The sequence below is a fragment of the Aethalodelphis obliquidens genome, unplaced genomic scaffold (genome assembly GCF_003676395.1).
Source record: "Aethalodelphis obliquidens isolate GAN/ISIS:26980383/991018 unplaced genomic scaffold, ASM367639v1 scaffold38, whole genome shotgun sequence".
Taxonomy (NCBI): domain Eukaryota; kingdom Metazoa; phylum Chordata; class Mammalia; order Artiodactyla; family Delphinidae; genus Aethalodelphis; species Aethalodelphis obliquidens.
Genome location: NW_020837982.1, coordinates 17,306,916 through 17,329,152, shown reverse-complemented (window position 1 = coordinate 17,329,152; position 22,237 = coordinate 17,306,916). Strand labels below are relative to the sequence as shown.

The following is a 22,237-nucleotide window of genomic DNA, read 5'->3' as shown; positions in this document are numbered from 1 at the left end:
CGTCCTGCCCAGGACATTGGTCAATGTGTCCTGCTCAAATGGGCACCTTGGTTATCTTGGTGAGCTGGTTATGTGTAAAATGCTAGGAAGAGGGCGGATGGACAGCAGGCTTTGCATCAGCAGGGCCCTCATCCTGAACCACAGCTTTGGATGGCTCAGCCCTCTCCTCAGACACCTGCGGCTCTCCCGTGGGAGACCAAGGGCAAAGCTCCTGCCTGGATCCAGCGCGATCCTGCAGCAGCCTCGGCCCAACCCTGTTCGTGCCTTGAGCTCCAGTCCTGGGCCACAGGGGGGCTGGTTCTCCAAATACACTCAAGACTTTCCAACAATCCAGCCTTTGTTCGCCCTGGTGAGCACAGACCCGGCCATGCTCCTCCAGGACACATGTCCAGGCCCGGCACCTCTCCTGCTGGCCCCTCCTGCCACTCTGGACCTTGACAGCAGTGCTGTTCACCACAGGAGGGAGGACCAACTGGTAAGCATCACCTCCTCCGTGAAGACTTTCTCGATCCCACAACAGGATGAGCTTTTCCCCTTTTAAAGATACACTGCGTTTGGGCTTCCCTGGTGGCGCAGTGGTTGAGAGTCCGCCTGCCGATGCAGGGGACACGGGTTCGTGCCCCGGTCCGGGAAGATCCCACATGCCATGGAGCGGCTGGGCCCGTGAGCCATGACCGCCGAGCCTGCGCGTCCGGAGCCTGTGCTCTGCAACGGGAGAGGCCACAACAGTGAGGGGCCCGTGTACCGCATAAAAAAAAAAAAAAAAAAAGAAATGAGCTGGAGAACCTTAAATGCAGATTCCAGAGTGAAAGAAGCCAGTCCGCAAAGGCTGCATCCTGTACGATTCCAACCATACGACACTCTGGAGAAGGCAAAACCACAGAGACAGTAAAACTATCAGTGGTTGCCGAGGTTTGGAGGAAGAAAGGTGGGGGGAAGACTAGGTGGATCACAGGGTACTTTTAAGGCAGTGAATCTATTCTGTGTGACTCTCCAGTGATGGATACATGTCATCATACATTTGTCCACACCCACAGAATGTATAACCAACCCAAAGAGTGAACTCCAATATAAACTGTGGAGTCTCGTTAACAATAACGGATCTACAACGTTGTAAATCAGCTATACGTCAATAAAAGAAATGAAAAAAAACACGGATCTATATTGGCTTATCGATTGTAACAAATGTACCCCACAGCGCAGGCTGTTAATAAAGGGGGAAACAGAGGGGGGTGCGGAGGGGGTATGTGGGAACTTTCTATACTTGCCACTCATTTTTTTTATAAACCTGAAACCTCTTTAAAAAACAAAGGCTATTCCTTTAACAAAAATCGTGATCCAAATAACTGCCTCGGGCTTAAAGTAACACCACAAAACAGGAATAACAGTCACCGGGGATCACCTGTCCATCAGCCATTTCCTTCTTCTTTGCTAATGAACTCCACGGAACACGATGCTGATAGAAGGTCACACTGTTCTTAGCTCCGGAATGAATCTTAATTACACGGTCGAAGCCAATCTTGGTGATTCCATTTTCCTTGCTAGTGACTGAGGGAGGTCTGGTGGGAGAGTCCGGGAACGCTTTCTTGCCCTTAAGGGGACACACTGGAAGCATGCTCTCTTCTTCCATGGGGCTTTGTCCTCCCTGCTTGCAGTCACCAGCACTACAGCGGCCATCCCCACCAAGACGGCGAAGGGAGGTGGCCAGGAGGGTAGATGAGAAAGACAGAGAGAACTGGTTCTCCCACGACATCACTGTGTCCCCAAGGTAAACCTCCTCTGAGTCACCTACCTTCTGTTCTGTTAATACAACATGGCACGCTTCCTCAGTGTTGAAGTCCAGCTGAGTCAGATATGATCTGACCTGGTAGCTCTCCTTTTTCTCCATAAGGGACTCAGGTTCAGAGAGATTCGCTATCTTGCCCAATGACATAGAGATAAAAAGGAAGGAGCCAGAGTTCAATTCAGGCCTGTTGCCTGCGAAGCACTTGTTCTTTCTTTCTCTACCTCTCTGACTTCAGGAGAAGCTGGCCCCGGAATCTTCAAAGAGAAGCGACTCTTTCGGGATTCAGAAAAGCAAATAGTTTCTTGTAATAAGTAACTGTAAACTATGGGAGAAAATCTTGAAGAACCCTTCCTGAATTAGAGAAAACACATTTTTTAAATCTCCAACAGGGCTTAACTTAAATATAAATGACATCGCTAGAGGGTAAAGGAAGGCAGATTGAGATAATGGTCATTACCACTATAGACCCCGGTACAATAAAAATGCCCATTGTCTGTCCTTGTCTCAGCCACTGACTCATTAGGTGACCTCGCCCAGACCACCCCCGGAGCCTACAAGAGCCTTATTATCTACCCATCACCTTCCCTTGGAGCTTCGTATGAATAATAAAAACTCATCACTGACCTTCAGATTCTGAAGTTCACATTATATGCGAAAGACAAGCCTAGGGGTGTAACGTGAGTTTTTCCCTAAGCTTCCAAGTCTAGGAGCACAAAGGGGGTGGTGTTCCCCTCAATGATTTCTGGAAGTCCCAGGAGCATGGGGCTTAGGCTGCTTTATTCAATCAATAATATTCAGCACCTGTGTTGTACGTGACACTCTCCAAGTTTTCCATCTTCTAAAGGAGGGGGGAAACCTCAACTTTCCTAATAAGTCAAAGGCCAACGAGGTTCGCACAAAGAAAACCAAGAGAAACTTAAAACGCTGGGAGAAAGAGTCAAAGAGAGGGTAACAGAAGAAGTCTAGTAACTGAATCGGAAGAAAATTTCCTCAGGCAAACAGCACATATATTGGTCTGAAAAACACTCCAACGACAAAAGGTGGCAGGAAACGTCGAGGGCGCATCTGTAGGGACAGAAAGCAGATTTGTGGTTGCCTGGAGCTGGCGTGAAACAGGAGTTGACTGGAATCAACAGAAGGCATCTTTTCGGTGTGACAGAAATGTTCTAAAGCTCCGTCGTGGTGGATGGTTGTAACTTGGTAAACTGACTAAAACTCTTTCGCTTGCACATCTTAAATGGGTGAATTTAGTGATATGTAAATTACACTTCGATAAAGCTGGGTTTTAAAAAAATTTTTTAATTTTTAAAAATTTTTAGAAGTTTTTTTTTTTTTTTGCGGTACGCGGGCCTCTCACTGTTGTGGCCTCTCCCGTTGCAGAGCACAGGCTCCGGACGCGCAGGCTCAGCGGCCATGGCTCACGGGCCTAGCCGCTCCGTGGCATGTGGGATCTTCCCAGACCGGGGCATGAACCCGTGTTCCCTGCATCGGCAGGCGGACTCTCAACCACTGTGCCACAAGGGAAGCCCTGGGGCTTTTTTTAATAAGTAAAAGGAGATAAACGGATGAGCCTTCAAGACTCAATTATTTCTGAACTAAAAAGAGCCCCGTCATTACTCCAAATCGATTAGCAGGACTGAAGCCTGGGGGTGCCTCAATGCCAGGAATAAAGGCTAGAAAGATACTGGCTTTGAAGAAGATGAGATAAAGGGGAGAGAGAGGCCTCAGCCACGCTTGGGACTGGCTTGCTTCCTGAGGGTGCTGCCGGCAGGTCCAGCGCACAGTTCACTGGAAGCAGCAGAGAAGGAAGAGGCAGCAAAGAGCAGTACAGGGCAGGGCGCGGGGAGGTCTGAGCAGAAAGACAAACGCAGCGTATCTTTTTTTTTTTTTTTTTTGCGGTACGCGGGCCCCTCACTGTTGTGGACTCTCCCGCCGCGGAGCACAGGCTCCGGACGCGCAGGCTCCGCGGCCATGGCTCACGGGCCCAGCCGCTCCGCAGCATGTGGGATCTTCCCGGACCGGGGCACGAACCCGTGTCCCCTGCATCGGCACGCGGACTCTCACCCACTGCGCCACCAGGGAAGCCCTGTTGCTCTTTTAAAACAAGCATCATAGGTGCCTTTGACGTCCCTAGAGCCATTTTTGAGGTTATTTAGCACCGGTTCTGGTTCTGGAGCATGTCAGCTGTACCTCCACCTGTGGCTCCGGACAAACTGATTCCACTGGAAATTTTATCCTATTCCAACACTGGACGGTCAGCGTTTGTTTGCCCAGTTCGTATTATCGCCACAACTTGACTTCTCGCTGTCCTGCTTTCAAAGTTCTCTTTAAAAGATTTGTTTTCAGTGATGGCTGATACTTAAAATTGTGAGGTCATGCCCTCAGGAATAATTACTACGAGTGTGTTAAATTTCTCTATCTCCTTTTCAAATGGTTTTATCAGGTTACCGCCATTAGCATCTAAAACTGTCACTGATGGATTATCACTGTCACTGGTGGTCCAGTGGTTAGGACTCGCTGCTCTCACTGCAGAGGGCCTGGGTTCGATCCCTGGTAGGGGAAATAAGATCCCACAAGCTGCGTGGCCAAATAAATAAATAAATAAATAAAACTATCATTGATGAAGGTTATTTCAGGATGTGTCTTCCTTAAACAGTATTTAACATTGATTGGCTCATGATGTTTTTGGAAAAAAAAATTTTTGGAGGCAATTGGGGAAATTTTAATATGAACTGTGTACCGTGTAATATTTTGAGAATATTATTTTTCGTAGGTGTGATCATGGTGGTTGTAGGAGAGTTTAGGAGATCCTGCTGGAAGTATTTGGGGGTGAAGTGTTGTGATGTCATGTGGTTGGCAACATACTTTCAAATGAGTCAATGAGAAGGAAAATGGAGAGGGGTCGAGATAAAGGCCAAATGTGGTAGAATGTTTATGCGGTAAAATGTTTACAATTGGTAAATGTAGGTGATGGATATAGAAGGGGTTCATTGTGGTGTTCTGGGCACACTTTTCTGTGAATCTGAAAATGTTCACAGTGAAAAGTCGGACAATAAAAAAAGACTTTTTCCCCTTCAATATTATAAAACATTCATCCGTGTTTACTTCAAGACTTTTATATGTTCATATTTTACACTTAAATTTATACTGAATTGAACTTATTATTGGCATAAAGAGGGATATATGGCTGTCACTTAATTTGAAGTGCTACTTTATGTTCAATTCTTTAATTTTTTTATAAATTTATTTATATATTTATTTGGCTGCGTTTTGTCTTTGTTGCTGCGCACTGGCTTTCTGTAGTTGCGGCGAGCGGGGGCTACTCTTCGTTGCGGTGCGCAGGCTTCTCATTGCGGTGCCTTCTCTTGTTGTGGAGCACGGGCTGTAGGCGCGAGGGCTTCAGTAGTTGTGGCACACAGGCTCAGTAGTTGTGGCTCGCGGGCTCTAGAAGAGTGCAGGCTCAGTAGTTGTGGTGCACGGGCTTAGTTGCTCCGCGGCATGTGGGATCCTCCCCGACCAGGGCTTGAACCCGTGCCCCCTGTGTTGCCAGGCAGATTCTTAACCACTGAGCCACCAGGGAAGTCCTGTTCAATTCTTTTAAATCTGTTTTTTGGAGAATTTCCATTCTGTTGTAACCACACTGGTTTTCTGATGTAATTTTATGGCATGTGTTCATCTCTAATAAGGCAAATCTCTTCTCTTTTTCTTCCTCTTCCAGAGTTTCTTAGACTTTCTGATGCCTTTATTCCTCCAGGTGAATCTTGGAGTAAATACATCAAGTTCATGATTAATTTGAATTTTGTTAAAATTATAGATTAATTATTTGGGCAGACTTGATGTCTTTATAATATTTAGTCTTTTCATTTCAATAACATAGGATATCTCCGGAGAGCAAAGAATCCTTCAGAAGTTCAAGTGACCATCCCAGAACTATTTTGTTTGTTTAAGTTAGCGTTGTATTATAGAGTAGGTAAATATATTATTTACTTCAGTTTTATGAGATATGGATGCAAACATGACTAAGACAGCATCACTGCTGCTCAGAGAGTTCACAGTCTTACAAAGAAGCATAGTTTAAATAATGTGATTCTGTGGGAAAATACAAGCATTTACAAGGGACAGAAATACCATAAGGGAGTGAGTATGTATTTGATTCTGGCTGGGATGGGCAGGCTCCCAGGGGGAGTGATGCTTGCCCAGGAATTTAGAGGAAAGCGTAGGCATTTGCCAGGTAGCCAGGCTACAGTGGGGTATCAAGTCAGAGGGCATATAGCAGATATGAAAGCGTAGGGACCTGAGACAGTAGGGCATGTTTCAGGGCACCACAACTGGCTTCATGTCACTGGGAGATAAAGGGAGGGTGTATTTTTGAAAGATGAGGGTAGAGTAAGGGGTAAGGGGGTGCAAGATGATACACCAAGAACTGGGGACTTTATGCTAAAGGTAGAAGGGAGCGGCAGGGAGCTTTTAAGCAGAGGTGTGATAAGGTCGCATTTGCCTCCTTGATGGGTGGAATGGCGGAGGGGTTTGGGCAGCCGCATCAAAGCATCGAGTGAGTTGGAAGCTAGTGCTAGTTTCTCCTTGTGCGAATTAACAGCCTGAGTTAAGCAAGTGCCAGCAAAGATGAGAGAGAGGCAAGATTAGAACAATGTTAAGAAGGTGAAATACACACAGGACTCAACTTAAATATTTTCGACTGTGAAAGAGAGTCATAGTTGTACAGGATGTATCTCGGGTTGGTATCTTGTCAAGTTTTCGTGACGAGATACATGTTAATTGCATAACAGTTTATGGGATTAAGAAGATGACTCATCAGTTGCAAAATGCTCCAGATAAGTATGTAACTGTTCTGTAAGTGGAAGTGGTGTCACTGTGGCAGTGTTCACAAACTCAGCCTTTGTCAATTGATCCATACATATTTTGGGAAGTCAGACATCTTTTCTGGGCTTATTCTTCACCATTTATTTTTTAATTTATTTATGTTTGGGTGCGTTGGGTCTTCATTGCTGTGAGCAGGCTTTCTCTAGTTGCGGCAAGTGGGGGCTGCTCTTCGTTGCGGTGCGCGGGCTTCTCATTGCAGTGGTTTCTCTTGTTGTGGAGCATGGCCTCTAGGCACGTGGCTTCAGTAGTTGTGGCTCGCGGGCTCTAGAGCACAGGCTCAGTAGTTGTGGTGCACGGGCTTAGTTGTTCTGCAGCATGTGGGATCTTCCCGGAGCAGGGCTCGAACTCGTGTCCCCTGCACCGGCAGGTGGATTCTTAACCCCTGTGCCACCAGGGAAGTCCATTCTTCACCTTTTAAGAAGGGGGGTTGAGCTTGATCTCATATGCATTTCTGCTCTGAAGTCATCCTATGCAATTTATTTTCCTTCATACATCCGCTTCTATGTGCTCTGGGTTGTGCCAGGTTTTGTAGTTTATAGAAGTAGAACTATGGCTCTTGTCTTTGACAAACTAGTTTTGATGGAGAATAACTCACAGCACTCCTACTGAAAGGCAGTAACGTGTAAGAGCTGATGTGTTTACAGTACAGCTTATAAACTCACTCATGCATTCATTCCCTGCTCTCATGATGGTTGCACTCTACTGGAGAGACAGTAAACCAGTTAACAAGTAAACATACAGTCGACTAAACGGTGGAAAGTGTCACAGAGGTCCACAAACCAGGGAAGTGTATGTGTGGAGGGTCTGATTGACTATTTCACATGATGTGACAAGAGAAGCCCCTCTTAATCGAATGAATGAGAAGTGAGAGCCTCTCGGAAGTGAGAGTGAGTGAACCATATGGTCTGTGTAATGTAGGAATGTGGGGAAAAGCGTCCCGGGCAGAGGGAACAGCAAGTGCAAAGTCCCTTGGGTGGGAGCAACGTGGCTTACCTGGGAAGAGTGAGGAGGCTACTGTAGCAAGACAGGTGTGTGTGTGTGGAGCGGGGGGCGAGTCCACTGGTAGAGGGAGGGGAAGGGAATTCAGGGCCTTGAAGGCCATTGTTAGGGCTTGGCTTTTCTGCCGAGTGCGACAGAAAGCCATCAGAGCGTGTCAGTGGGGGTGTGATATGATCTGACCTGGGTTTTAGAAGCATCACTCTGTTACGTGAAGGTCAGGAGCAGAAGAAGGGAGAAGAAGGTTAGGAGGCGGCTGCAGTGATCCTGGTGGGAGGTGATTGTGGGCTGCACCAGGTGTGGTAGCAGTGGAAGCGGTGAGAAGTGCTGAGGAGGTGGCATTTACCATATTGATCCTGATATCTTCTGTTTATGGAGATGGAGGAGACTACGTGAGACATCGATGGAAGAAAATCTAGAATTTGGTTTTGTTCCCATTAAACTGAAGATGCCTATTAGGACATCAAAGTGGAGGCGTCAAGAAGGTAGTTGGATAGATGAGTCTGGAGTTCAGAGGGCAGGATCAGGCTGAAGATATACAGGCGGGATCTAAAAGCCACAGCTTGGCTGTGATGGCCAAGTTAAAGGCAAAGAGTAAGTTGGATGGAGGTGACTGGGCATTAGGGCGCTGGGGGTCTAGAGGAGATGAGGAGAAACCAATGAAGGGGACAGAGAGGAGGACCGGGGAAGTGGCAGAAAACTAGGAGAGTGTGGTGTCCCTGAAACCAAGGGAATAAACTGTTGTTGAGAGTGACCAGCGGTGACCTAAGATGTTGAATGAGAGCTGAGAATTGGCCAGTGTTGAAGTGATGCAGCACGTGGAACCCACTGTCCTCATAATTTTTTTTCCCCATTACATACTTTTCACTGCAAGAGTTAGTGAGTTCTAAGCATTTTCACATAAGGCAGTCATTTATTTTATTTATTTATTTATTTTTGGCTGCGTTGGGTCTTCGTTGCTGCACTCAGGCTTTCTCTAGTTGTGGCCAGCGGGGGCTACTCTTCGTTGCGGTGCACCGGCTTCTCATTGCAATGGCTTCTCTTGTTGCGGAGCACAGGCTCTAGGTGCATAGGCTTCAGTAGTTGTGGATCGCTGGTTCTAGAGCACAGCCTCAGTAGTTGTGGCGCACAGGGTTAGTTGCTCCGCAGCATGTGGGATCTTCCCGGTCCAGGGCTCGAACCCGTGTCCCCTGCATTGGCAGGCAGCTTCTTGACCACTGCGCCACGAGGGAAGTCCCCGATAAGGCAGTCATTTCTGAGGGCAGTTTGTCCTTGTGACTGGCATGCATATTTATTATTAGTGGCAGTATTCATCGTGGAGAATGTTGTTAAAGCGTCGTCTACACTGCCTCCGCCTCAAAACTTGCTTATTCGTCTACTCATTCATCCAAGAACTAAGTCCCCAAAAATACTTACGAAGCGCCTGTCTTATGGCAACCCAGATTTCCCGAAGGTCTGATTTCTCACGCGCGGGACTGTGCCTTCCTTCCTCGTGACACCTGGCCTCAGCGTCCCCGCAGTGGGGTTTTTCCAGCCTGCAGGGTCCAGCCGCAGTTCTCAGCGTCCGCCCCTAGAGGCCGGAAGTCGGGCAGCGGGCGCGTCCCTCCCCCGCCTGGGAGGGAAGCTTTGGAAGATCCAGAGAGATATGCAGATGAGGTGGGCGGGCGGTATGTAGATGAGGTGGGCGGGCCGCGTGGGGTGGGCAGCCCGAGTCGAGGTGGACGGCCTGCGTGGGGGGCGGTATGTAGATAAGGTGGGCGGGCGGTATGCAGATGAGCGGGCGCAGAGCGGCCGGCGGTCGCGGGGACTCGAGGCGCCGGCCCTTTCTTTGACTGGAGCGGACCCGCCGGACGTAGCCGCCTCGCCAGCCGGAGCCGGCGCGAGCTGCCGCGCGGTGGACACGCCGTCCGAGGCGGCCGGTCGGCCGCTGCCCGAGGCCGCAGAGCATGGGCAACCACTCGGGGCGACCCGAGGATCCCGAAGCAGGTCGGTGCGGCGGGCGGGGGGTCGCCGCACCCCCTCCCGGCTGGGCGCCCTTCCCCCACCGCCCTGGGCCGGAGCCGCGCTGCCCGCGGGCGCCGAGGGGCGCGGACGGCGAAGTTCTCGGGCGTGAGTCCCGCCTCTGGAATGCGCGCCGGGGGTGGTGAACTCACCTGTGCCCGCGCCGCGACGGGGAAACGCCGCCGGCTCACCTGGCGCCCGGGCCCGCGGGCGGGGGCGGGGCGGGGGCGGCCGAGGGGCCGGGGTCGCCCCCGTGGCCGCGTGGGCAGTTCGTGCGGACTTTGTGGGCACTGTCCGTGTGCGTGTCACACACTTTCCAGAGTCCTGTGGAAGGTGGCGGCCCATCAGCAGGTCTGTTAACTCATCCTCAGACCCGGGGCTGGATTGTGACTGTTTCTTACTCAAAATAGCCAGTGCTTATTCTGGGATTCCGGCGCTTCTCCGGCTTATCAAATTTTTATTTGCTCAGAGATTGGGCGAGCTGGGTGGAAGGCAACTGGCCTCTGGTTTTCATCTCCTGTTGGTCATTCTGACCTCCTAAGCAGAGTTAGATGCTGCTGACCGCGGGGTCGCGTTTACAAACAAAACAGAACATTTCTGTACTGTCACACACGCAAACGGGGTTTCCTTTAGCCCCCAAAAGTGCATCTTGGCCGGTTGGGGAGAGATGGTCCACCAGGGACTGGAGTCCTGGGCTGGCAGGTGACGGGTCTGTGTTTGTGGGACAGTCAGAACTCGGAATACTTTTTCCAGCGGGTGATTTTTAAATTTGAATTTGAATGAGGAAATGGAAGCTCTGAGAGGTGCAGCGAATGGTCCAGGTGACTTATCCGTCGAATTGGAGGCAGGGCCGTTAATTAAGACCTGGATCTCAGCCTCGGGTCACTGCTCTTCACTCACCTTGGCAGGGAGGCCAAGCAGGGCCAGGCCACATCCTTGAGGCTGGGCGGAGGCGCGTGCCTCCCTGGCAGCTGTGGGACATTGGACTGGTATGACAACCGGGATGGAAAACTTTGCCACACAGGGAGACAGACCGCGAAGAAAAACTCTAGAGATGGGGTTACTGCATTGATTACGTAGGGGTGACTTTCTAAACTACACAGCACTTATCCAAACTTCTTTGGGCAAAAAATAGCCAACATTTGCAAATTAGTGCAAATTTGCCTGTGTCATAAACAACCCTGTGGTAAGCTATTAGGTGAAGGATATGTAACATTTTTTTTTTTTTTTTTGGCCGTATGCGGGCCTCTCACCGTTGTGGCCTCTCCCGTTGCGGAGCACAGGCTCCGGACGCGCAGGCTCATCGGCCATGGCTCACGGGCCCAGCCGCTTCGTGGCATGTGGGATCTTCCCGGACCGGGGCACGAACCCATGTCCCCTGCATCGGCAGGTGGACTCTCAACCACTGCGCCACCAGGGAAGCCCCGGATATGTAACATTTTAAACACACCTCTCAGTAGTACACACTTGCTCTGTGTATTATTTCTTTAGTGTCAAAACTGTGAAGAGACTGTGCCCTTTGTTAGAGTTTTAAAGAGTTATTCGGGTGCTTGTGTTCCGATTTCTAAGTGACCTTTTTATTTTTTTAATAAATGTATTTATTTATTTACTTTATTTTTGGCTGCGTTGGGTCTCCGTTGCTGCACGCTGGCTTTCTCTAGTTGCGGCGAGCAGGGGCTACTCTTCGTTGCGGTGCGCGGACTTCTCATTGCGGTTGCTTCTCGTTGCGGAGCACGGGCTCTAGGCTCTCGGGCTTCAGTAGTTGCAGCACACAGGCTCAGTAGTTGTGGCTTGTGGGCTCTAGAGCGCAGGCTCAGTAGTTGTGGTGCACGGGCTTAGTTGCTCTGCAGCATGTGGGATCTTCCCGGACCAGGGCTCGGATCCATGTCCCCTGCACTGGCAGGTGGACTCTTAACCACTGCGCCACCAGGGAACTCTGATGGATAGGAGGTGAAAAGGACACTTTATGCCAGTGAGTTATTTTATTGCATTTTTCAGAGTGCAAATAATTTCAGAATGGGAACTCAGGCTGATTTGCTGCGAGTAAAGATACCCAATTAGAAAGTCGTAGGAAAGATTGTAATGCTAGAATATTGTTGGCTGAAAGTGTGTGTATAACTTTAGGTGATCTCCGTGCTGTGATGAAATGCTATAGAATGCGCCAATGAGATCCCGGAAATGAGAGTTTAGTTAAAGATTAACGAACCCTCAATCCCTTTTGCCACCTCGCCCACACGGGAAGTGGCGGTGCCTCCCACTGGCAGGTGCGGTGCATTGGACTAGCATCAGAGCAAGTGCTGTGGTGGGTCATCAGAGCAGGGCCCAAGGGCGGGCAGTAGAAACAGGCAGACGAGGCAGAGCGGCAAACGCCCAAGTATGATTTTCACACCCATCTTCTGTCGTGTCAGTTTTGTCCTCTGAGGCGCAGACCCTTAAACAGAATCAGGAATGAAGGAGGGTTTTCAGAGGGGAGACGGAAGGGGTGGGAAGCAGGACCGGGCCTGGAAAGCCTGTGGACCATGATGCAGACGCACCACCTAGGAATGGAAAAGGAGGGAGCAGCAGGTGTGGGCAGAGAACCGCGCAGGTCCGACCAAGTCCTGGCCAGCTGCCCGGAGCCCCCAGCAGACCGCCCAGCAGAGGAGCCCCCGCTCGGGCAGTGATGGCCAGTCCTTGGTCCTCGTGCTGGAGGCTGCCTGGGAGGAATGTGCCTTAGGCCCAGAAGCCAGGCTGAGTCCCAGCGGCGCTGACAGCTGGAGTGTCAGCTAACCCCAGCCCTTGCAGCTGAACGCCGAGGTCTTTGTGGAATGGAGATCCAAGTGGCACACCTCCTGGCTGACTCCCTCGGATCCCTGACCTCGGTTACTCGCACAGGGAGGGGCTATGAGAGGGTAAATGAGGTAAAAGCCCCATCTCCAACCCCTACCCCACCCAGCCCCCTCTGCGGGCAGGCCTGAGGCAGAAGGCAGTTCTCAGCTGCTGCTGCTTTTCTAGCCTTGGAATTGGTTGCTGTGACAGCAAGAGTCTCTTTTGTGGGGTCTGCGATCCTCTGAGATGAGTCACTTTTACTGTGGTGTTACAGGATGGACAGGAGAAATGAATCAAGCAGAAGGCATGAAAGTTTGCACGGATGAGGGCAGCTGGAATCAGAACGTGTTGATGACCACACCTCTTAACTTCCTAAAAGATCTCAGTTAACAGTCTTTCAGTTTCCAACCAGGTTGTGGGTGCCTGCAAGTCAGAGAGGGCTGCTGGGTGTAGTCGCGCAGGTTGCACACTGTTCAAAGGCAGCTGGGAATAAAGAAACGAGTGGGCCCAGGTGGGGTTGTATCACTCCAGAGGAAGGGGTACCATTTTGCCATTTTATGTTCACACAAAGGTACCCAGTATGCTAAAGGAGGTGTTAGTTTCTACTTAGGGTTAGAAGCTTAGAAGGCTTTTCCCAGTCTCACAACTAGCTGATATCTGCTTAGTCTTTGCTTTAAATTTGCATGTATGTGTTTAAACAGTGGCTACCAGTGACAGGAAACAAAAGTAAAAGCTTCTACCCACACTCCCTCAGGTTCCACTCGGTACTGGTTATAGTTAATGCTAACTGTGGTTAAAGACGAATCCCAAAATAGCCCCTTAAGACAGTAAAAGATGATTTCTCGCTCAGCTCCCAGTCTAGGGGGAGGTGGGGGCCGTCCAGGGAGTTGTAGGGTGCTTAGAGGCTCAGGCTGGGGAACATCGTCTTCAGGGTCTGGCTCCCTGGTTGTGCTGGCTCTGGTGGCGGTCAGGAGAGGGGAGAGGGCATGAGGTTCCTGCGGGGGCTGGTGGGGCCAGGCCTGGACGGGGTGCCCCTCATCCGTACCCGCATTCCACCTGCCAGGCTCGGGGCTGGAAGGCAGCTCACTCTCAACCACATCTGTGTCAATATTTTCTTACGAAATTTTAGTCAGAAAAATGGAAAGATATATATAGTTAACAGCCATAGACCCACCACGTAGAGTCTACAATTAACATTTTGTTACATTTGCTTTATCCTTCTATTCATCCTGCTATCCATCCGTCAGTCCCTCTTATTTTTTGATGCATTTCAAAGAAATGGTGGTTATCTCTGTAATTCTACATAATATGCTATACCTCTGCTATTTCTTGACCTATTAGCTTTGAAGGCTGTCTACGAACGGTCACTGTGCAAGGTGAGGAATTCAGCACATTTTTACTGCTGTCTTCCTGTCCTCCCCCAGTCCTGCAAGTCATACTGAAATTTTCTAAATCTATTGTTAGTAAAGTGGTAACGGTGGAATACAGTTGTTGGTGTTTGGTTGTTCGCTGTAAAATTCTTTTAACTTTGCTCTATGAAATTTTCATTCAAAAAACAAAAATACTAAGGAGATCTTTTATTATTTACCACTTGTATTTCTTGACGGTAACCAACTTTAAACAGTGTCCTTGGCTGGGTAAAGGAGGATATGCTGTCTCTAAAGTTCTTCTGCCTTTTCCCCTACATCCTCCATACCCTATCCTGGCCTACTCTCAACCTTTATTTTTACCTGGCTAGAACATTCTGTTTCCTAATCAGTATCATTAAATCTTCTGTGCATGTTTGTAGGTTGATTCTAAAAATTGAAAACCAATCAACATTTAAAATATTAGGATCCCATGTATATTATGTGCTGGAAAATCAGGTAGTGCATTTAGATGTAGAAGAGAAGGACATGCAACCTTAGGTCATTTAACTTATAATCTGTGACAGACAATATTACTTTAAAAGAAAAATAGAACGAGTAAGGAGATTGGAAAGTAGTATAGTTATTTATTGATACTTTGAAAATTATCTTAACATGGTTTTACCCTCTTATCCACCTTCTCGATTTTATGGATTGTTGTGGAGAATTCATTTTCTTCTTAGAGACACAAGGCATGGTGGTTGAGAGTTTGGGCTCTGGAGCCAGACTCCGTGTTCAAATTTTGTCACTTAGTAGCTCTGAGACTTTGGGCAAGTGAGTTAAGCTCTAGAAAAGGGGATAGTTGAACAACCTACCTTATAGGGTTGTTGTGGTCATGAATAGGTTGAAACACATGATGGGTTAGAATAGGCTCACACGTCACAGAAAGTGCCTGGTAAGGTTTAGTTGTTACTATTCTAGGCCTTCTGACTTAATGTTTCCGTTTGGACTTGGTTGCCTTTTGGTCCTGACTCACTCTCAGGGCAGACTGCTTCTTGAATCCTTTTTCTCTTTTCCTGCGTTCCCTTTGCTTTGGCTGGAATATTTCCTGTGATTCTCTCTGTTGCTGAACTTTTATATATTGTATCATCTCTACATTCACATTTTTCTTCCAGGTTTCCTATTGACTTCTAAAATTTCATCAACTCTGTTTTCTATTTCCAGTGTATTTTTTTGTGCTCTGTTTTATCTTATTCATAGCAGTTTAGGGTTTTGAGTTAAGGGAGGAGGGGAGTGGAATTGGTAGGAGGGCTTGAGTAAATGAGTTAGTGGCTTCTCTTGTCCTTAGTTTTAGATTTCAGGGATTCATCAGAGTTTTTACAATAGTCACAAAGAAGAGAATATAGCATGCATTTTTCTCAGATGTATTTTCTTCCATAGAAGAATTTCAGAGTGGAACTAGTGTCCTGAGAGACATCCTTGGGAAAATGCAGCCTTTTAGGATTAAAAAGATGTGTATATCAAAGATCAATGATAACACATAATTTAAAAAAAAGGTGAGAATATCAGATGTATTTGTTACTATAATAAATGTGAATGGGTTAAACTCACTTAAAAAAAGAGCCTCCTCCTCTAGATTAAAACAAAAAACAAAATATGCTGCAGAAAATCATATTCAGATGTTAGTTTGATTCTTAAAATTAAGTCAGTTAAAGTTGTGAATAATAAGAAACGAATTCTAAAGAAAGCTTTCAATTCAGCATCTTGTTATTCTATTTATAACTCAAGTAAAATTTAATAATCATTATTTAAGGGTGACTTATTAATCACTATTTAATTAGTATTTATTAACCAAGTGTTCAAACTTGGTTAATAAATTTTAAATATTTTAAATTGTGTTTATTTAATATATTTAGGTACCTGTTAAAATCTGACTGACAAGTCCAGATTTTAGAAGTCTTATACATTTAATAATTATTCTTAAAAATATAGTGTTTCTTAAGTCCTCTTATACATCCCCAAACACTCACACATTCTCTCTTTATATGTGCGTGTATATAGATGCACACTTTCAGTTACACATTTTAAATTAGAATCTTGAGGCTGATCGGTAACTCTTGGTAGGTCCAGTTCTCTTAAACATTAAAACACGTAATTCCAAAATGCAGGTATTTCTTAATACATAATACTATTACTACTTGTTAAATTATTCTGAATATTTTTCTCCTTGATTCTAACCTCTCAAATTAAAATATGTTTACTTAAGTGTTTTATTCCAAATAATAAATGGTATTGGGATTTCATCCCATATAATTTTGGGGTTGCCGTCTCAGTTTGCTGAGGTTTTTTAACCAACAGAGATTTCTGGCAGGAACAGGGACGGGATTCTTACCCATAGCAGCCAGAGCACCTTTTGCTGTGGTTGGGGCACATTCTTGAGCAGTTGGGTTTGCGCCCATGCAAAGATAATCCAGGAGTGATGCACTGACTCAGCCTTTATCTGAGGATATCTCTCTTATGCCTTCAACCTTACTGATAGGGTGGAGAATTCTAGGTTCAAAATCCTTGTAATCTCTCTGTGACACTAACTTCAAAACTTGAAGAAGGAAGTGGTCATAATGCCCATGTACCTTAGATTCAAATTACATTTTATGTAATTCCTGTAGCTCCCGACAGCAGTCTGAGACCTCCATTCAAACGGCCGGCGGCCGTATCACTTGTATCACTTGATTAGGGTTTGCGCGTCTTTGGGACTTAAAATATGTAGACGTTTTCCCATCTGACTCAGAAGACCTTTGACTTGATACAACTCTGCCTGCTTTTCTTAACACTTGGTCTCTTAAGGCAGTGTCTTTCTTGATAGTAAAGCAAAATGTGATTTAATTGTGGCTATCGCTCACGCCTCTGCCTGGCTTACAGCTGACTGTAGTATCATTTAAAGACACACACCACAGAGTACCTTAAATCAGACAGGACCTTCTTTATTGACAAAAGTACAATTCCAGAAGAAAAAGTAGCAGTTACAAAATGCAGTATACTAACTAGCAAAACCATGGAAGTGATTAAAGCAAAAGCTATTAGAAATGCCTGGAAAAACTCACATGTGAAATGAGAGACTTCAACCTGTGTCTTACAGTTTTTCTAGATTGTTCGTGGAATGGTTAAAACATTGATCTGTTCTAGACCAGAAAGAAAACCTTTTTACCATCTCTTAAGGGAAATTTTACTGGTCACTGTGTGATTGTAAGGCCATAAAACTGTAGGAATAAGAATTGAAAATTTAGGGCTTCCCTGGTGGCGCAGTGGTTGAGAGTCCGCCTGCCGATGCAGGGGACACGGGTTCGTGCCCCGGTCCGGGAAGATCCCACATGCCGCGGAGCGGCTGGGCCCGTGAGCCATGGCCGCTGAGCCTGCGCGTCAGGAGCCCGTGCTCCACATCGGGAGAGGCCACAGCAGTGAGGCCTGTGTACCACCAAAAAAAAAAAAAAAAAATTGGACATTTAAAAACTTAATCCATCTGGGTACAGCATGGTGTGACTGTAGTTCATTACAATGTATTGAACATTTGAGAGTTGCTGGGAGGGTAAATCGTTTTGTTGGTGACCAGTGGTAACCAGACTTATTGGGGTGGTCATTTCACAGTGTGCACAAATATCCAGTCATTATGTTGTATACCTGAAACTAATATAATGTTGTTTGTCAATTATACCTAAAAAAAAAAAAAAAACTATTTGGAAATTGACGCAAATAGGAACTGGAAACTATAATTCACATCCTTTAGAAAAATAGTTATGAAATACTTCATAAAGTTACAAATAGCAAGCAAATTCATTTCTCTGAAAGCTTTTGTTATCATAAATGAAGTGCAGAAAATTAGAAAATAAACAACAAAAGATATCTGGGAAAACAGGAGGGAGTTTTTTTAAAGGGGCAGAAATTAATGAAGTAAATTATGACAGCGTCTGTTCCCCCTTCTCCTACCCTCAGCACCTGGCAGGTGGCCTGGCACATGGTTGGCACTTAGTAAATATTTGTTAAATGAATCTATGAATTAACAAAAAAGAAAAAAAAACGCTAGAATTGAAAAATCTAAGAGTAGGTCCTTTGTTAAAACAATGAAGTAGATAAAGCTGTAGTTAAACTTAGAAACCCCCCCCCCCACAAATACCCCAAATTAGTAATGTAAGAATGTATGTAATCAGAGATGTGGAGATTTTAAAAAAGAGAAAAAAATAGAAATTTTTGATGAAATTGAAATTTTCTAGGGAAATGAAATTACCAAAATCAATTCATGAAGTAATGAGATACTTGGGCAGAAAAATAATCTTGGAAGACATCACAAAGTGACTTAAGAAAAAAAGCTCCAAAAAGAATCCTGAACCCAGATGGTGTTATAGGCAGAGTTTTTCAAAGATCAGAAAAGTAGAATTTCTGTGCTATTTAAAGACGTCTAATGCATCGTTTCCCAAAGATTATTATATTACAGAAGGTGCAGATAATGGTTTAAGGTATATACTGATGACTAGTTCTTATTTTAATAATTAAATTAAAATGTGTTAGAAAAATTGTAACTAGTTCGTTGAATCTGTGTTGCTTAGGACAAGGTTAGATTTTTTAAAAAGTGAGTCGATACTAAGTTTATGCAGCAAAATATTAAATATGTAATAGGACAGGTAAATGCAAATACAGCCAAAAATGTAAAGGTGATACTCAAATAACAGAAGCTTGAAAAATACTCCAAAATACATAAAAGATGGAGAGCATTTCAATTTATTTTGACAGAAGCAGTGCTAACACTATCAGTGCTCATCCTGATACCAGAGCCTTTCAGAGAGAGAGGAAAAAAGAAACGCAGAGGACAGTATGGAGTGCACATCCCAGCTGAAATATAAGCCAAATTTACTACAGCGATGCCTTTTTAAAATATTATACCCACTGGTTAAAAAAAAAAAAGGTTAATTCCAAGAATGCAATAATAGTATTATATAAATAGAATTTACAACATCAGTAAATTTAAAGAGGAAAAAAATTCATCTTACTGTATGTCAGTAATGCATTTAATAACACTTAACATCTACCTCATAAACATTTAATAGGAATGAATGGATTCTTTCTTAAGATAATAAATAAAATGGTCTGAAAGCCACACACACACCATGCTTAACAGGAAACTAAAAACATTCCTTCAAAGGTCAGGAAAAAAACAGTGGTGCCCATAGAGGACGTTGTTTTCAGATAGACTAGCCAAGGCAGTAAGATTTTTTTTTTTAAGGTTTATTAAAAATGAGACAAAATTAGCATTATTTATAGAGACTGTAATTCTTCTGTTATAATAGCCAAGAAGATCAACTGAAAAACTATTAGAACTAGTGAGAATACGGTAAGGTAACCAGCTTGGAAATGCACGTATAGTCCTATATGTGCGAACATGCGTATACGTGCGTCCATGTGTGTATGTAGATGTGTGTAGGACCGTAGCTTTCTTTAAGTTAATGATAACCAGAAACAAGGGTTTATTAAAAGGTCACATGCATGGCGTGAGCCTGGGGAGAAATGGGTGTGTGAGGCCCTCTGTGATGAGCTGTGAGCTCTCCACTCTGAGCTGCATGCTCGCGATCACAGGATGGATGTCCCCTGTTACACGGAGGAATTATCCTTCACATATTACAGGTTCTAAGGTCAGAAACAGTTGCTGAGTTTTGTAAAATGCCTCTTGGGCATCGCTCTTGAGATTATGATTTTTCTTTTTAGGCAGAATAATGTGATGGATTTGAAATTTTTCACCTTATAATGAAATTTTCAATCAGGTTTTTCTTAAATCCTCCTCTTGGAAAAAAAACCTTTTTAACAGGAAAGGTGAATTATCAGTTAAAGCTTTTCTTGGTCCCTTGTTGCCTTGTATGTAAAACAGGGTGTGTGTGCAGGGTTTTCTGCTGCCTTTAACATTCTGTGACTTTGGGGATGGGGGAGACTGGGATTTCACCTGGGGAGTGTGTTGCCCGAATGTGCTTTAGGTATGAGATTTCTAGTCTGTTGAATCCTGTTTTACTTTCTTTAAGTGTTGTTATGGCTCCAATCAGCTGAGACCAGACTGTGTAGTAGTATCATAGAAGCAGCATTAAAACATGGAGAATTTCGAAGGTTTCCGTGTATCCTTATGAAGACCTTAATGGCAGCTGGCCCTTGTATTGCCAGGGAATTTTTGAATTCTCAGGAGAAAGTAGGTTTGATATTTCAAAATTAATGCGGTTGGCCAAATATTTAAAATTGAGGTTAAAAAAATCATTTAATGTTATGAAATTCAGAAAAGCTTCTTTCACAGAAAGAGTTTTTCTGCATTCCAGACCACTACAGAGATAAGCCAGATATCCTGGGCTGAGGACTCCCTGGGGGGCTGGCCAGGACATTGCCCCCATCGTCTCCTTCCCTGCCTGTCACAGAGGCTGTCCCCCTGTCATAACTCAGATCTATTCGTAAATATTCTCTCACCAGTGTCCTTCTGCCTCTGCTCATTTTGTAAAACCCGTGCTCTGTTTCTCTAGTCTTTTCTCCTTTACCCCTTATCCTCCCTCATTTCCAGCTGCTTGTTCCAAATTAAACCTAATTACGATGAGTGTTAAGATTAGGGGTTATGATCAACTTGGAAAGTAAAGTCATAAGTTTTGACCTGAAACTATATCCAGGAAAGAACCAGTGCCAACCACCTTCAGAGCCCTTGAAAATCCCCTTTGTTTTATCTGCCAAAGAATTCATCTCCTTCCTCTAAATGGTCCTGCTTTTCTCTCTGGCACCAGTAGCCACATTAAAAAACAAAACAAAACAAAACAACTTGGAAGGTTAAGTTATCAGCAGTCTAACCTTCTCTTCTGATTTACAAACAGATGAACAAAGAGCCTATTCAGAGGCTCACATGGGCATAGAACCATCATGAAAATTATGTTTGTAGTTTTATTTTGGTCTCTTCTGCTCTCTCTTCAGTCTGAGTGCGTTACAGTGTGCCAGAGTTACGTGGAATTACATGCTTGCAAGCTGGACCAAAGATGTGGCAGAAGAGTGTCTTTTTGCAGGTTCACAGTGTTGGGGAGGGGTGTGCCCTTGTGTGTGTTGTGTTGTGTGTGTCCCTCACAACTTTCCTGGCATCCTAATCTTCCGTGGCTTTCTGCTTTTGTGCTTTCTGCCTACGTAGGAATTTTCAATCAGTAATTCTAGGCGATTAAGAAAAAAGAAACAATGAAAATGAAGAGATAACAGTGATTCCATTTTAATGTAATCTGTACATTAAAACAACCTCTTCTCTGTAATAAATTCTGGTATCCAGAGTCTTATGCTAACCACTTCGGATACAAAATCATCCCCCAAAGTGTTACCAACGTCCTCCTTTTGTTTACCCAGGTCGCCACTGTCCATGTCAATTCTGTCCCCAGCCTTGACTCTGGGGTGCCCTGGGGCTCCTTGACGGCTGTGGTCAGTCCACACGGGGTCATGTGCTGGTCACATTCTGGACTCCCCCCGTCACTTACCTCTTGCCGCAAGTGTGTTCCCACGCACCTGGAAACCAGTCACCAAAGCTGCCAGATGTGTCTAACGCAGAGGTGCTTCTCCTGTTGATGAAAGGGTGTGAAGTTTAGGGCACAGACATGTTTACCATCTCTGGAGATCTCTTCTTGTTCCCGGTTAATGACAACCCCGCAGGAGGCTGAAGGGCCGTCCAGGTGAGCCTTAGCCGGGGCCTCAGTGCGCACCTGTGTGGTCACGTGCCGTTCCTGCCTAAGGCGTGTCCTCTGTGTCCCGTGACCCACCTGCCCCTGTCCTTGCCCCTCTCCTGGGTTGCTCCTGTCACAGGACTCACAGCCCGCCGCGGGTTACCCTGCCTGCCACCGTCCCAGCTAACGCCCGCCGCCCGCCCATCGGTTTACTCTTATCTTCACCGTCAAAAGTGCCGCCATTGAGAAGATAAACGATACCTTTAACCTACTCCTCATGCTCCCAGGCCTCAGCTCAGATGTGGCCTCCCCAGGTGGACCTTTCCCCACCAGCCCGGGCAGGCTCCCTTCTCCCCCCTGGGGGGGAGGGAAGGGGGGAAGATTCTTTGTGTGGCCGGTGAACGGCCCCCGGGGCGGGGCGGGGCGGGGCTGGGCTGAGCCGGGGTTTGTGCGAAGTAGAGAAATTTAGAGAGGACAGGACGGAGCAGGGCCAGGCCGGGAGGAGTGAGACAGGAGATGCTTAGGTGAGGTGCGGGGGCAGGGAGGGAGGTGAGATGGAAGAGGAAAAAGAGAGGAAGAAACAAGGGGACATGGTCTGTGTGGGAGGGGGGAGTCACTGCTGTGATCCTGGGCAACCTCCCTCAAGGAATTCTAATCCCCTCTTTCCCTCAAGGCTGTAGCATCAGATTTTTTTTTTTTTTTTTTTTTTTTTTTTT

At 46.0% G+C, this 22,237-nt stretch overlaps 1 protein-coding gene across 3 annotated transcripts in view; it reads left to right on the top strand.

Annotated features, from left to right (window-relative positions):
- Positions 1-22,237, top strand: part of SPECC1 (sperm antigen with calponin homology and coiled-coil domains 1) — a 271,479-nt gene that overhangs the window by 99,326 nt on the left and 149,916 nt on the right. The window contains exon 1 of one of the 3 annotated variants that reach the window (XR_003438067.1): positions 9,474-9,649. The exons of the other annotated variants lie outside the window; for them this stretch is intronic. The gene's annotated coding sequence lies outside the window, so the exon portion shown is untranslated. Of the gene's footprint in view, positions 1-9,473; positions 9,650-22,237 lie in introns of those variants that run through there. 3 annotated transcript variants of the gene reach the window in all.